Source organism: Pinus tabuliformis, chromosome 5_2 (genome assembly GCF_031772625.1).
Source record: "Pinus tabuliformis cultivar Carrire ecotype Pingquan chromosome 5_2, CPIR1, whole genome shotgun sequence".
Taxonomy (NCBI): Eukaryota; Viridiplantae; Streptophyta; class Pinopsida; order Pinales; family Pinaceae; genus Pinus; species Pinus tabuliformis.
Genome location: NC_142306.1, coordinates 524,142,574 through 524,155,379, shown reverse-complemented (window position 1 = coordinate 524,155,379; position 12,806 = coordinate 524,142,574). Strand labels below are relative to the sequence as shown.

The 12,806-nt window shown below is 34.0% G+C and overlaps 1 pseudogene; it reads left to right on the top strand.

Moving 5' to 3' along the window:
• Nucleotides 1-7,006, top strand: part of LOC149160008 (LRR receptor-like serine/threonine-protein kinase SIK1) — an 88,203-nt pseudogene extending 81,197 nt beyond the window's left edge.
• The last annotated feature ends 5,800 nt before the right edge of the window (nucleotides 7,007-12,806 follow it).

The following is a 12,806-nucleotide window of genomic DNA, read 5'->3' as shown; positions in this document are numbered from 1 at the left end:
TTTAATTAAATAATCTATATATATTATCATTCCTCTGTTATTTTAATAAATAGTATTCAAATTCTACGAAATTTTGTTACATTAGGTAAATTGTGTATTAATATAATAATAATAGTTTAAAGCTAATGGTCCAAAGGTATACTTTAATATATTATTTTTATTAATTATTTAATCAGAATGGCCAATTCGAAAATAAAAATACTAATTTATGTTTATTTATAATTCCAATATTATTAAAATAGTATTCTTGTTAAAACTTTATTATTTAGTTACATTAGGAAATTATCATAATCAAAATTAAAGAACATGTTTATTAATACTAGAATATCCAAAAAATATAACTAACTCACTCACTATTATTGGTATATCATAAATTTATATCAATTTGTTATATATAAAATAATAATTTCTTATTTATTATTAAACATAAAGGTCATTTTGTAAACTATCTCCTCTTATAATTTATATTTATATTTAATAATCTATATTCATTAGATAAACAATATTTATTCACTAAAAAGATATTAAGATTAACCATGTCATTAGGTAAATGGATTATTATTAATAAGGTTTAAAAAAGGGTTAATAGTCAGATATATAAGAAAATAGTTAAAGGGAAAATATAAAGGCCTAAAAAAAGGAGACAAAAACCTAAGGAATTATACCCCTTAGAATCAAAAACGGGATAAGGTTAATACTTAGCCCGAAATTACTTAGTAACTAAATACTACATAATAATAAGATTAATCCGCCAAAAACATACCTTAAGGAAGACAGAGACCCTAAGACCTAACAAAAGGGGAATGAGGAGGCTAGGAAGACAAGGCTGGGACCCAGCAACTGCTAATCTTCCAGCCATCATCCCTATTAAGATTTTTCGGCCTTTTCTCAATCTCCAGGGCCTCTCTAAATTTGCGATGGTGAAACTGCGCTACTTTAGCAATGACTTGAGCCTCTTCTATACATACATGATGCATAGTCTTCCCTGCATGCTCAGCCAGGGCTGAGGACTTGGTCCTACCATGTCTTAAGTCCGCCGAATGCTCGCTAATCCGCTGATTGATAGAGCGACCAGTCTCACCAATATAAGGAGTCCCACAGGAACAGGGAATGACATAGACACCCTTCATGTCCTTCGGGTCAATAGGGTCTTTTACAGACCTGAGGGAGCCACGGATAGTTTTGAGAGGCCTAAAAGTTGCGGGCACATCGTATTTTTTCAGAATCCTTGCAATCCTGTCCGTGGTTCCTTGGATGTAAGGAAGGTTCACACCCGAGAAATGGTCTTTAGGAACCATTCGGGTTGAAGGTTCCTTCCTAGCCCTGAGGAAGGCTTTTCGACCTAGGTGCCTATTGTAACCATTCTTCTCAAAGACATCCAGGAGATGGGCCTTCTCCGCTTCCAGGCTCTCCTCATCCGAAATTCTAACGGCACGGGTGGCAAGCGTGCTAAGAACCCCTAACTTCTGAGCGGGGAAATGATGCGAAGACGCATGCAAGTATTGCTCAGTATGCGTCTTCTTTCTAAACACCTGATGAGAAAAGGAACCATCCGCCTTCTTAGATATGAGAACATCCAAGAACGGAAGACAACCATTAACTTCTTTTTCCATCGTGAACTTAATGGCGGCGGACTGGTTATTGAGGTGATTGAAGAAACGATCCAACTCATCAGGACCGTGAGACCAGACAACACCAGTATCATCAACGAATCTTTTCCAAAGCTTCGGTAAGAGACGAGAGGAGGCCAAAGCCTTAGACTCAAACTCCTCCATGAAGAGATTGGCGACGACAGGGGACAGGGGGGAGCCCATGGCCACTCCACAAGTCTGCTCATAGAATTCTCCCTCGAAGCTGAAGAAGGTGGAGGTAAGGCAAAGCTCAACTAACTTAGCCGTATCAGGGTCAGTTAGCTTATTAATTACCTTCATGGCCTCATTGATAGGAATGCAGGTATAGAGAGAGACCACGTCGAAACTTACCAGAATGTCCTCGGGCTCAAGATTAACTCTCTTAAGATCATCAATAAAAGAAGCTGAGTCTTTGACAAAGGACTCAGTCTGCCCAACCAAGGGTCTCAACTTTGCAGCGAGGAACTTGGCCAAGAGGTAAGTCGGACCACCAATGGTATTGACAATGGGTCTCAGGGGGACCCCATCCTTATGGATTTTAGGAAGACCATATATCCTAGGAGTGATGGGGTTTCCCTCAATAAGTTTCTGGGCTAGAGGAATCGTGGAATTGCACGACTTGATCGCACGAGCGACTGCTCTGGAAACCTTTTTGAGGGGATTATTCGAAAGCTTCTTATAACTCCCACTATTACAGAGATGGTCAAGCATCTTATTTTTGTAATCCTTTCTATCCAGGATAACGGCAGCCCCACCTTTATCAACTTTTAAGACCACTACGTCATGATTTTCATTTAAGCTCTTCAAAGCCTCAAACTCCACCTTGCTGATATTGCTACAGGGAGGCTTAGCCCTCCTCAGGGTAACGGCACAATCCTGCCTAATTGTGTCTTTAATCTTATCAGGAAGGTTCTTAATGCCATACTCTACATCGCAAATGATGTCTTCAACAGGGATTTTTCTGGGAGCTAAGGCAAAATTAAGACCTTTCCTTAAGAGACTAAAAACCGCAGGCGGAAAGGAAAAACTAGACAGATTTACCACCTTATTGTCCTGAGGGAGGGAACTCGAACTACCCACCGACATACCCTTAATACCAACCTTACAATTAGGGTTATCGATCCCATCTAACACATTATTACAACTACCACTATTAATACAATCTACCTTATTAAATTCACCGCTAGGAATATCGGCTTCATTATTTGAATTATTGCATTTATATATTAAAGCTTTATTATCATCGTCGCCATTGTTTATATTAACGTTATCTACTTCATTATTAGAAATATTGTATTTATATAATAGAGCATTATTATTATTAAAATCGCAAATGTTTATATTAACGCTAAGTTCATTTCTCACAGCATTTGTATTTACCTTAACACCGCAATCCTTATTACAATCTACCTTATTAATTTCACCACTCGGATTATCGACTGCATTATTTGAATCATTGCATTTATGTATTAGAGCATCATTATCATAGTCGTATTTGTTTGAATTACCGTTATCGTCTTCACTATTTGAAATATTGTATTTATATACTAGAGCCTTATTATTATTAGAATCGCATATGTTTAAATCAACGCTACGATTATTTCTTACAGCACTCGGATTTACCTTAACACCGCAATCCTTCTCCGCAAAGGTGTCTCCAGTCTCCATAACGCCACTACCGGTCTTCTTATCCACCGCAGACAAACCTTGAACCTTCGACTCCAGCTCTTGAGCGACCGGAATGCCTCGCGAACAGCGTCCAACGGAACGGTCTGATCTCCCCGCGCGTAGATCTCTAACCGCTGATCTACCAAAATCAAAGCCCTCTGAAACACGAAAGCACACTTTTTTATCAGATCTTCCACGCAGATCTTTATTCACGGAAGAGTCAACCGTAGAGCAGGCCACTGGCTGCTGCGGATCGACCGGAGAGCGATCACCACAGTCCACTGCTTGGCTGACCAGACTCATGGGCCCTCGATCATCGCCGATTGATCCAATGTCCGACACCTTGTCGCTGCTCCCACCGCCGCTTCCAATCATCCAACCAGAGCCAGAGGGCGGCGGATCCATACCACCGGAAGAAGAGCCGCTTAAAACCCAAGCCCTCAGGGAGGAGACCTGGTTTAAGGAGACTCGACTGACTGAACCCCGACCAGACTCCAGATTCGCACAGCCAGAAAGTTTAAAGTATACCTTTGGACCATTAGCTTTAAACTATTATTATTATATTAATACACAATTTACCTAATGTAACAAAATTTCGTAGAATTTGAATACTATTTATTAAAATAACAGAGGAATAATAATATCTATAGATTATTTAATTAAATAGGAACGATTATACATGACCATTATATTTAAAAATAGATTATATAAATATTATAATATTCATACTCAAATTAACAAAGGGACTCTCTTAGTATATAGGCTAATAATAATAGATTTTATGTTTCTAGGAATATTAATAAAATAATTAGTGGTTTGACTTAGACCTTTGGTCAAAATTAGCCGTTGGAGTCTCTGCACACTCTATTTAATCAAGCTAAACCGGATCAGTTCTTCAACTTGTCCTGACGATGAACCACACTGGTTGGTTCGAAACGCGTCGACAAAAGATTGGTTATGTGATTTTGTAGAATATTCTTTTTTATTGATCCTTGATCTGATGTGAATTTCTAGGGACCTCTCTAAAAATGATATTTATAGACCTATTCAAGGATATGTTGGGGATTTGGATCATCTTTTAAAATTTTAAGCTTCACATGTAGTTTTTTTTTCTTTTTATAAAAAAATAGTTTCTATGGGTAGATATTATATTAATCCTTGTGATCTCTATTGGATTGTGAATTCAAGGAATTTGTGTGGAAATAAACTCAGTGGTTTTCTCCCAGCAGAATTTGGAAACCTGAGAGGCATTAGGGATATGTAATACTTCTATACTTGATTTGTGTAGCCTACAAAAGTGTGCTATAGTTGTGTTTCTTCCACATCATTAATTACTGTACCCATTACCACTTTAATGACACAGTCACATGGTGTGATATATCTTCAATGCAAAGACCTTTTTGCTAACCAATTATTAGGTAACATTCCTCAAGAACTTGAATACCTACATAATTTGGTCTCACTGTAAGTTCCTCATAATGACTTATAAAATAAAATTTATTTAATAGGTTCACAGTTATTCTAAAAATAACTCTGTAGTTGGATCATTTACAGGATCTTGAATAACAACAATTTATTAGGGGAGGTTTTGTACCATTTGACCATTTTTTTCATCTTTTCTACACTGTAAGAATTCATCTGAATCCCATCACCTATTCTAAGTTCATTTTGTTGTGAAATTACAAAGGAAATAATATTCATATTTCTAGTATGTGTACTAATTTATACTAGAAATGATTTCAACCATTTCACATAAATCTCTCCTACAACAATTTATCTGGAAATATTCCTGTAATAAAGAATTTTATAAGATTTACCTCAGAATGGTGTAGATATAATGTAAACATTTTTTTCTGGATTAAATTTGGTATTATTTCTGGTTATTAATGGGTTTGTGCATCTCATCTGACAAGATTGATTATTGCAACAACTTTTTAGGTAATCCATGTCTTTGTGGCAATTGGATTAGATCAGTTTGTGGGATATACTCTAGACAATCAAAAGGTGAAACATTAACTAAATTTTAGATTCCATAGATTAGTTATGTTTTGTGATACAAGTTTCTGTGAAATTATATTTTTAAGAGAATTAAGTTGATTTTGAAAATGAAAAGCTTGAATCTCAACACCATCTATTGTTTACATCTTGTTGGGTTTAGTTTTATTAGTATGGTTGATCATTATAGCTCTCTACCATTAAAATCATCCTAAACAATTTACCAAAGGGTCAGCAAACAAAATGGTACAAGGTATTATTTCTTTGGATTATATCATGGACCTAAGAATTATATCAACATCAATATGTGTCCCTTATTTCAAAAATTCTTTGATGTTTTGACCAGGTTCTCTGAGGCTAGTAGTATTTCACATGTTCATGGCACTCCAAATGTATGATGACATAATGCAAATCACAGAAAATTTGAATGAGAAATATGTAATTGGTTATTGTGCTAGAAGCATAGTTTATAAATGTGTTCTAAATAATTGGAATCCAATTTCTATTAAAAGATTATAGACGCCATATCCACAAAGTTTGCGCCAATTTGAAACTAAGTTTAAGACTATTGGAAGCATCAAGAATCAGAATCTTCTGAGTTTGTATGGTTATTCTCTTTCTCCACATGGAAATTTGTTCTTCTACAATTAAATAGTGAATGGAAATATATGGAACATCTTACATGGTGAGTGAAATGGATGGAAAAACCTCTCTAGAAATTTACATGCATAATAGTCATATAGGCTTTAGCAGAAGATTCTAACCAACCTTTCATATATAGTGAATGTTTGCTAATGGCCTACTTGGAGAATCCAAGCAATGCATCTTGTATGTAGGATCTTCAAAGAAGATTAAGATAGACTGGAACACATGTCTAAGGATTTCTTTGGCAGTTGAACAACATATAACATATCTCCATGATGATTGTAACCCATGTATTATTTATAGAGATGTAAAAACTTCCACCATTGTCTTAGATAACAATTTGAAGCACATTTTTCAAACTTTGGCAATGCCAAGTGTATCCCTTCAACAAAAACCCACACCTCTACCTATGTTATGGGTACTATTAGTTATATTGACCCTAAATATGCAAGGATGTATAGGCTTCACAAGAAATGTGATGTGTACAACTACGACATTTTTCTTTTAGAGTTACTCATAGGGAGGAAAGTTGTGGATAAGGACTCAAATTTTCTTCAACTCGTAAGATGATAATGACTCTATATTTTCCTTAGCTGGGATTTTATTTTTGTCAATTATGAAGCTTTTTTATCTTGGGATGTTGCATGGGTGAAGAAAATAAAGAAGTAACCTTGGTATCTTTGACATAGGCATTTGAATGCAAATTCTATCAAAAGCATACAATGATATAGTAATGGAAATTGTAGATGAAGAAGTAGCAACAACCTACACAGATCTTTGGGTTGTAAGAAAGATCTTCTAGCTTTCATGTACTTTGCACAATGAGACAAACTTTTGACCATCCCACCATGCATGAGGTTACCATATTCTTTTAGTCACTAGTACCAACTTCTAAACAATCTCCAAGTATCTGTGTAAACCAACCATCCCCCAACAATAATTACAAGAGGTATTTGGCTGATTATGTGGAAGGAAATCATAAAGATGTTATAAGAAGCATGAGTAGCACTTTTGATGGACATTTATTTATGAGATTTGGCAAGGTTATTTCACAAAACACTATTTGACTATTCTAAATACTTGAAAAAGCCTTAGATGGAGCTAACAATCAAAAGTGTATCCAATTGCCCATTCTACCATATTGTTATCAATGGAAAATAAATCTAGCCTCTTACATCTAAAGCTCACATTTTCCAATTTTGTTAATGGAATAGAGTGTGCTATAAAATTTAAATCTTGGTAGCTAAAACAAATGAGAGTGTCAAGTGTTATGGGTGAATGTTTTTTGCATTGTTTTATAGAGAGGCTGGTTATAATCTTCGTAACATTTTTGTTTCTCGGGTGCTTTTCGAATTAAAGTTTAGCAACATATTAATGGAATCCAATAGTATATTGTGTAGTACCCAAACATGAACCTGAATATTGTTGCTTTAAGGTGGAAAAGATTGTTGAAATAAGATAAAAATCATGTTACAAGAAAATACTCAGTAGCTTTTTTCATCCCTCTTCACTCAGATACAAAGTCCTGATATGGTTTACTTTAGGGTAATTTTGAGGTCCAAAATGGGCCTCCTAAGGAAATTATAAAATAATAGTGGAAATAATAAAAGAAGATTAGATTACATCAAAATTTAGAGAGAAAAAAGAAAAAAATATTTTTTCAACTTTTATTTTCAACTTATCACCCTATGGGTTTACTCAAATTTTGAGTAGAAACACTTGTTGGAGGAAAAATTTGAATCCTCATCCAGAGAATACCCATCTTGCATACTTTCGATGGATGCTACTACATGAAAACTGAGAAATACATGGAAAATGTGAAATACATGAAAAATGAGAAATGCATGAAAAAATGTGATTGCAATCACATTTTTTCATGTATTTCTCATTTTTCATGTAGAAGGGTCCATCGAAAGTATGCAACATGGGTAATCCTTAGGTGATGAATTAATTTTTTCATCCAATGACTACTCCCGCTCGAAATTTGAGTAAAACCTTAGGGAGATAAATTGAAAATATGAGTTGAAAAAGTAGTTTTATTATTTTATTAGTTTTTACACTTTTTACCTTTTTACTCCAAAAATGGTGAATCATCCTCGATGGTTGACATCATCATCTTGAATCCTATTGTTTCTTATAAAGTTTATTTTGGTTGTATAGTTTTCTTAGGAGGCCCATATTAGAGCTCAAAATTCTCATAATGGAATGAAGTCCTCTTTCCTTCATAGCATGACAACAATATATACACTTAAAACTATTAATGGTGGATGCCTATGTACATGAAGAATATTGTTTGTTTATTTATCAAATAGAAATCCTTCAATGGAGTTTTTCTTGCAAGAAGTGAGTATTGTTTTCGTCTTTCTTGTTTGATGATTTTTCCCTTGCCAAGATTTTGGGTTGAAATAATCTCCATAGCCAAAACCATGTTCTCAAGTCGGGTCTCAATGGTCATTAGAAAATTATGCTCTTTAGGTGGGTCTATTCATATTCTTCTTTGTTAGATTAAATCACCAATAAGATAGAATGGAAAATCCTCTTGGTTTTTGTTTTTTTGAAATTTTGAGGTGAATTGCCTACCGAGTCAAATTTAAATATGGAAATAATGCATGCCATGTGTGTGCTGAGGTGCTCTTATTCAACTATTTGTGTGTGAGGGATAGGGTGTATTAGATTGACGCTGAGAGCAAATGGGAGGATGGTAGATGTTATTTTTTCATTCAAATAGTCATTTTCCTATGAAAAATGAATAGGTTATCTACCTGATATGATGCAAATGCTCTTTTAGATTTGTTTTCGAACATATGGCTGTTGATTTGATGAGGAAAATTGCACTTATTTATGAAAATCACTTAATTATATGATGAATCAATACTTGGGTTTTGCAAACATTACAAACAATAATACCAAGCAAGGGATTTTGTAAAAAAATCATGGTACATGGTACAATAATGTTATTCTAAAATTATCAGAGATACTTGTGGTCTTAGTGTTAGGTGAAAAAATCATTACTCATTCAAGGTTGTTGTGCTCAATGTAGCACTTAGTATGTACTTTTGTGCAAATAATTGAAGCAAACATGTATGTTGGGTCATGGACTAATTGCACTACTTTCTCCTTGTGCTAAGAACCTTCCATGGGGTTAAAGTTAGGTGCAAATGAGGTACCATAAGTGCTCACATACTTCTTTAAAAGGTGTTATCTCGATGGAGGAGCTCCTGAATTGTAAGTAAGAGGTTGGTGGTCAGATTCCACTATGCCTTAATTCGAATTAAGTTATGATATTGTAGTTTATTTTTAATTAAATACTTTTTATGTTGATTTATTTCAATGTTGAAATATTTTTCTAGATTCATTGTTTTATATTCTCTAAAGAGACAAAAGTGATGTTGTATTAGCCTTAAATATATATTCAATTGTCTCTAGGGAGATAATATCTAGGATTAAAGACATATTGTCTCTATAGACACTACACCTTTACTCCCAACTATTGTCTCTAAAGAGAAAAAAAATGAAATTATCTTTGAAGAGACAATAAGACTTGTTTTCTTTTTAGAGACAACTTTTTAAGACAATAATTTGAGGCATTTGCTTCAAGACAATATTTAAGACAATACAAAAGGTTTTTTTTCTCTAAACTTAAGACAATTTACCCAAATATTGTCTTAACACCCCCCCCCACCCATTGTGTAGTAGTGGTATCATCCTATCAACCATCTTATGACAAATCATATCATCATGTCAACCATATTCCCACTTCTGCATCAATGAAACAAATTGGAATAAATTGTTTCATCCAGAGAGAATAACTACATGGAACAAAACACAAGAACTTGTTTCATCCAAAGAGAATATCTACAAGAATAGTAGTAGGTCTCACTTGCAACATTATTTTATTTTGTTTACATGCAACCCTTCAACTATTGAAACTTCATTTCTTTTTCTTGCACAAATATTTATGCATGATCACATTCTCAAATTATAGGTTATCTTTCTCTTTCCCCTCTTTCATATTTTTTTTTTGTAGGGTTTATCAAAAGTTTGATGAGCATGTAAGGGAGCCCCTCTTTTTTTTGGTTGCAAATCTTCATGCTATAACAACAAGATGTTACAAGGGCTTTACGAGTTTTTTTTTTATGTTTACACTTCCCCATTTTCTCCTACATTATGTGTCTATAATAATGGAACTAAAGTATTGAAGACATGGAGTTAACACATAGTTAACAAGTCTAGACTGCATTGCAGCATAAACACGAGAACACTCAAACATGATCAAAGAGATAAATATTTTTGAAGGTTGACCAACCATATATTTATTTATTCTTCATAAGTATTTACAAAGATGATATATGGTTGGAGTGGCTGTACTTCCAACTAAACATTCATCACATTTAATTCATATATATACCCTTTATTAAACAAATTTACTGACTCTATAATATGCTATGTAGAACATTACATTAGTCTACAAGGTCTCTGAACACCATCCCTCTTCTTATTTCTTGGTTTCATCTCTTGATGCAGCTTCCAACACCTTTCCACAATGTGACCATCAATTTTGTACTTGTTGCAATAATTGTTATGATCATTGCACTTAAGTGTAGTGGTTTTTATATTCTTATCATTCCCTCAATTCGACGTCTTCTTCCTCTCCTTGGAAGCTTCATGTTGTTCTTCCTATCTCGAAACACTTGACTATGCTTTATACTAGCATATGTTTTCTAGATATTGTGTTTGTATAGAAGCCTCATCCAATGTTCTTGGCTTCAATATTGCCAACCACCTTCATAGATGGTTATGTAGGCCTTCTACATCTGGGCTCTTGTCTTATTAAAAATATATATCAGTATTGGATAGAATCATAAGGTTTCGAATTTAATTGGATATTTTTGGCCCCAATAAATGTCATGTAATTCCTCAAAAGGACCCTAGAAGGTTTCACACCCTAATTCTACAAATTGGGACCCACCGATAAAAATGACCCCTTAAACTAATTCTTCCAATTTTCCACTCTAGTAGCATTAAGATGGATGAAAAATAATGTAAATATCTAAATAATGGGATAGGGTAATTATCCTTCAATAAACCTTTTTTAAATCCTTATAATCGTCATAGACCCTAATGGTTCCTTGTTTCATGGCGATTAGAAAGAGATTATATGCCGACCCAACAAAGGGATAATATCTACATGAGGTCATCATTATGAAGCTTTTCAACCTCCATCTTCATTGTAATTAATATCTTACGATTAAAAAGCTAGATCTTTCACTAAATACAATTGGATCTATCATGCACTTTTATCTCATAGATGGAAATTAAGGGATTAAAATTAGGCATCCTGTGATAAATCTAAGAGAAACCATAGTGAAATACCTTGAATAACACAATGTAGGCTATAAAATTTATGAGAGGAGAAAGTATGAACCTATTGAAGTGTTTTCCATCACACCTAATTTAATTGAAATTTTCATGTGTATGATCCTTGAAATGTTTTCCAAGTTCTCTTTCGACATAGTTTCATGTGTTACAAATAGCAATTAGTGCCACTTAAAATTATTGGGAGGAATAACTTTGTCAACATCAATGTCTATTGTTTCTCAAGGCATATCAACTAGATCCATGACGTGCATGATGGAATCGTATGAAGACAACTCAACATGTAAGGCATCATGTCAGGTGAGTCGAGTAACTTAGTATGTGGGAAGAGGATATTAACAATGTTCCACATTTTGCCATAGGGATTTAATCACCTGGTGAAAATTGATTTCTTTTTAATCTTACAATCCTTCCCAAGGAGAGGAATTATACCTTCCAAATCTAACATGTTCGTGGCCTTTCAAGTTTCTAGGATGAGGTTTCTCAGAGTTCAACAGTCTACCATTATATCAACTGTGTTTACGCATTGTTCTCTGATCATCTCAGGTTACTGTGGCACATGTTAATTGGTAAGTTAAATATCCTCTTTTTGTATTTGGAATATTTTCATACTACTTGGTTTTGTAGAGTAGTAGCTTTGCAAGAGGAATTGAAACTGGGGCCAAAAATGGCCAACTCAAAAGATATAGAAATTTAACTTCTCTAGGAAAGAGTAAACCAACTGCATGAGGAAATTTACTCTTTGAAATTCAACCACAACAAATCCACCCCAATGATAAAAAAAAATAATGGATATCTTAGTAGAACCAAATAACAATATCCAAAGGAATGAGTACAGGTTGGTTTTCCTATGTCAATTAGTAGAAAATATCTAGTTTCCAAAGGATATAGGTCCATGCGAAGCAACATACTCTAGTAGTGAATAATGCACATTTACTCAATAGGTTGGAGACTTCAATGCCATAAAATCATCTTACTAGGAGGAAATCATGGAAGAAAGTGGCCCTTCTATTTAGATCTCATGCATGTATCTTTGTAAATATTGTTTAATTCTAAGAAAAATTTGCAATTATATATGCGTATAGACATAATAGAATATGTGGGAAAAATTTCCAAATTTTTAGGATAAGGGTCCTCTAAATTTGATGGTCTCAATGATTCTATCTAGCTAATAACTCATTTTTTTCTAATTCTCTTTATATAACAACTACACTTGTGAATATTTGAACTAATAAAAATGGTATTCTTGTTCTAATTAGGAAAAATACGAGACTTAAGTAATAATTCATATTCATCCCCTTGATAAGGGGTGCAAAAACATGTCTAATTTGTAATTTTTAGTAAATCAACTAAACCATAATTATAATTATTAATAATCATCTCTCCTCATACCATACTTATAGATCTAAATTATTTTTAACAACCTTAAACTTCTATGCAATCAAGAATGACTTAACTACGATAGAATTATGTAAATTAAAATATATAGAT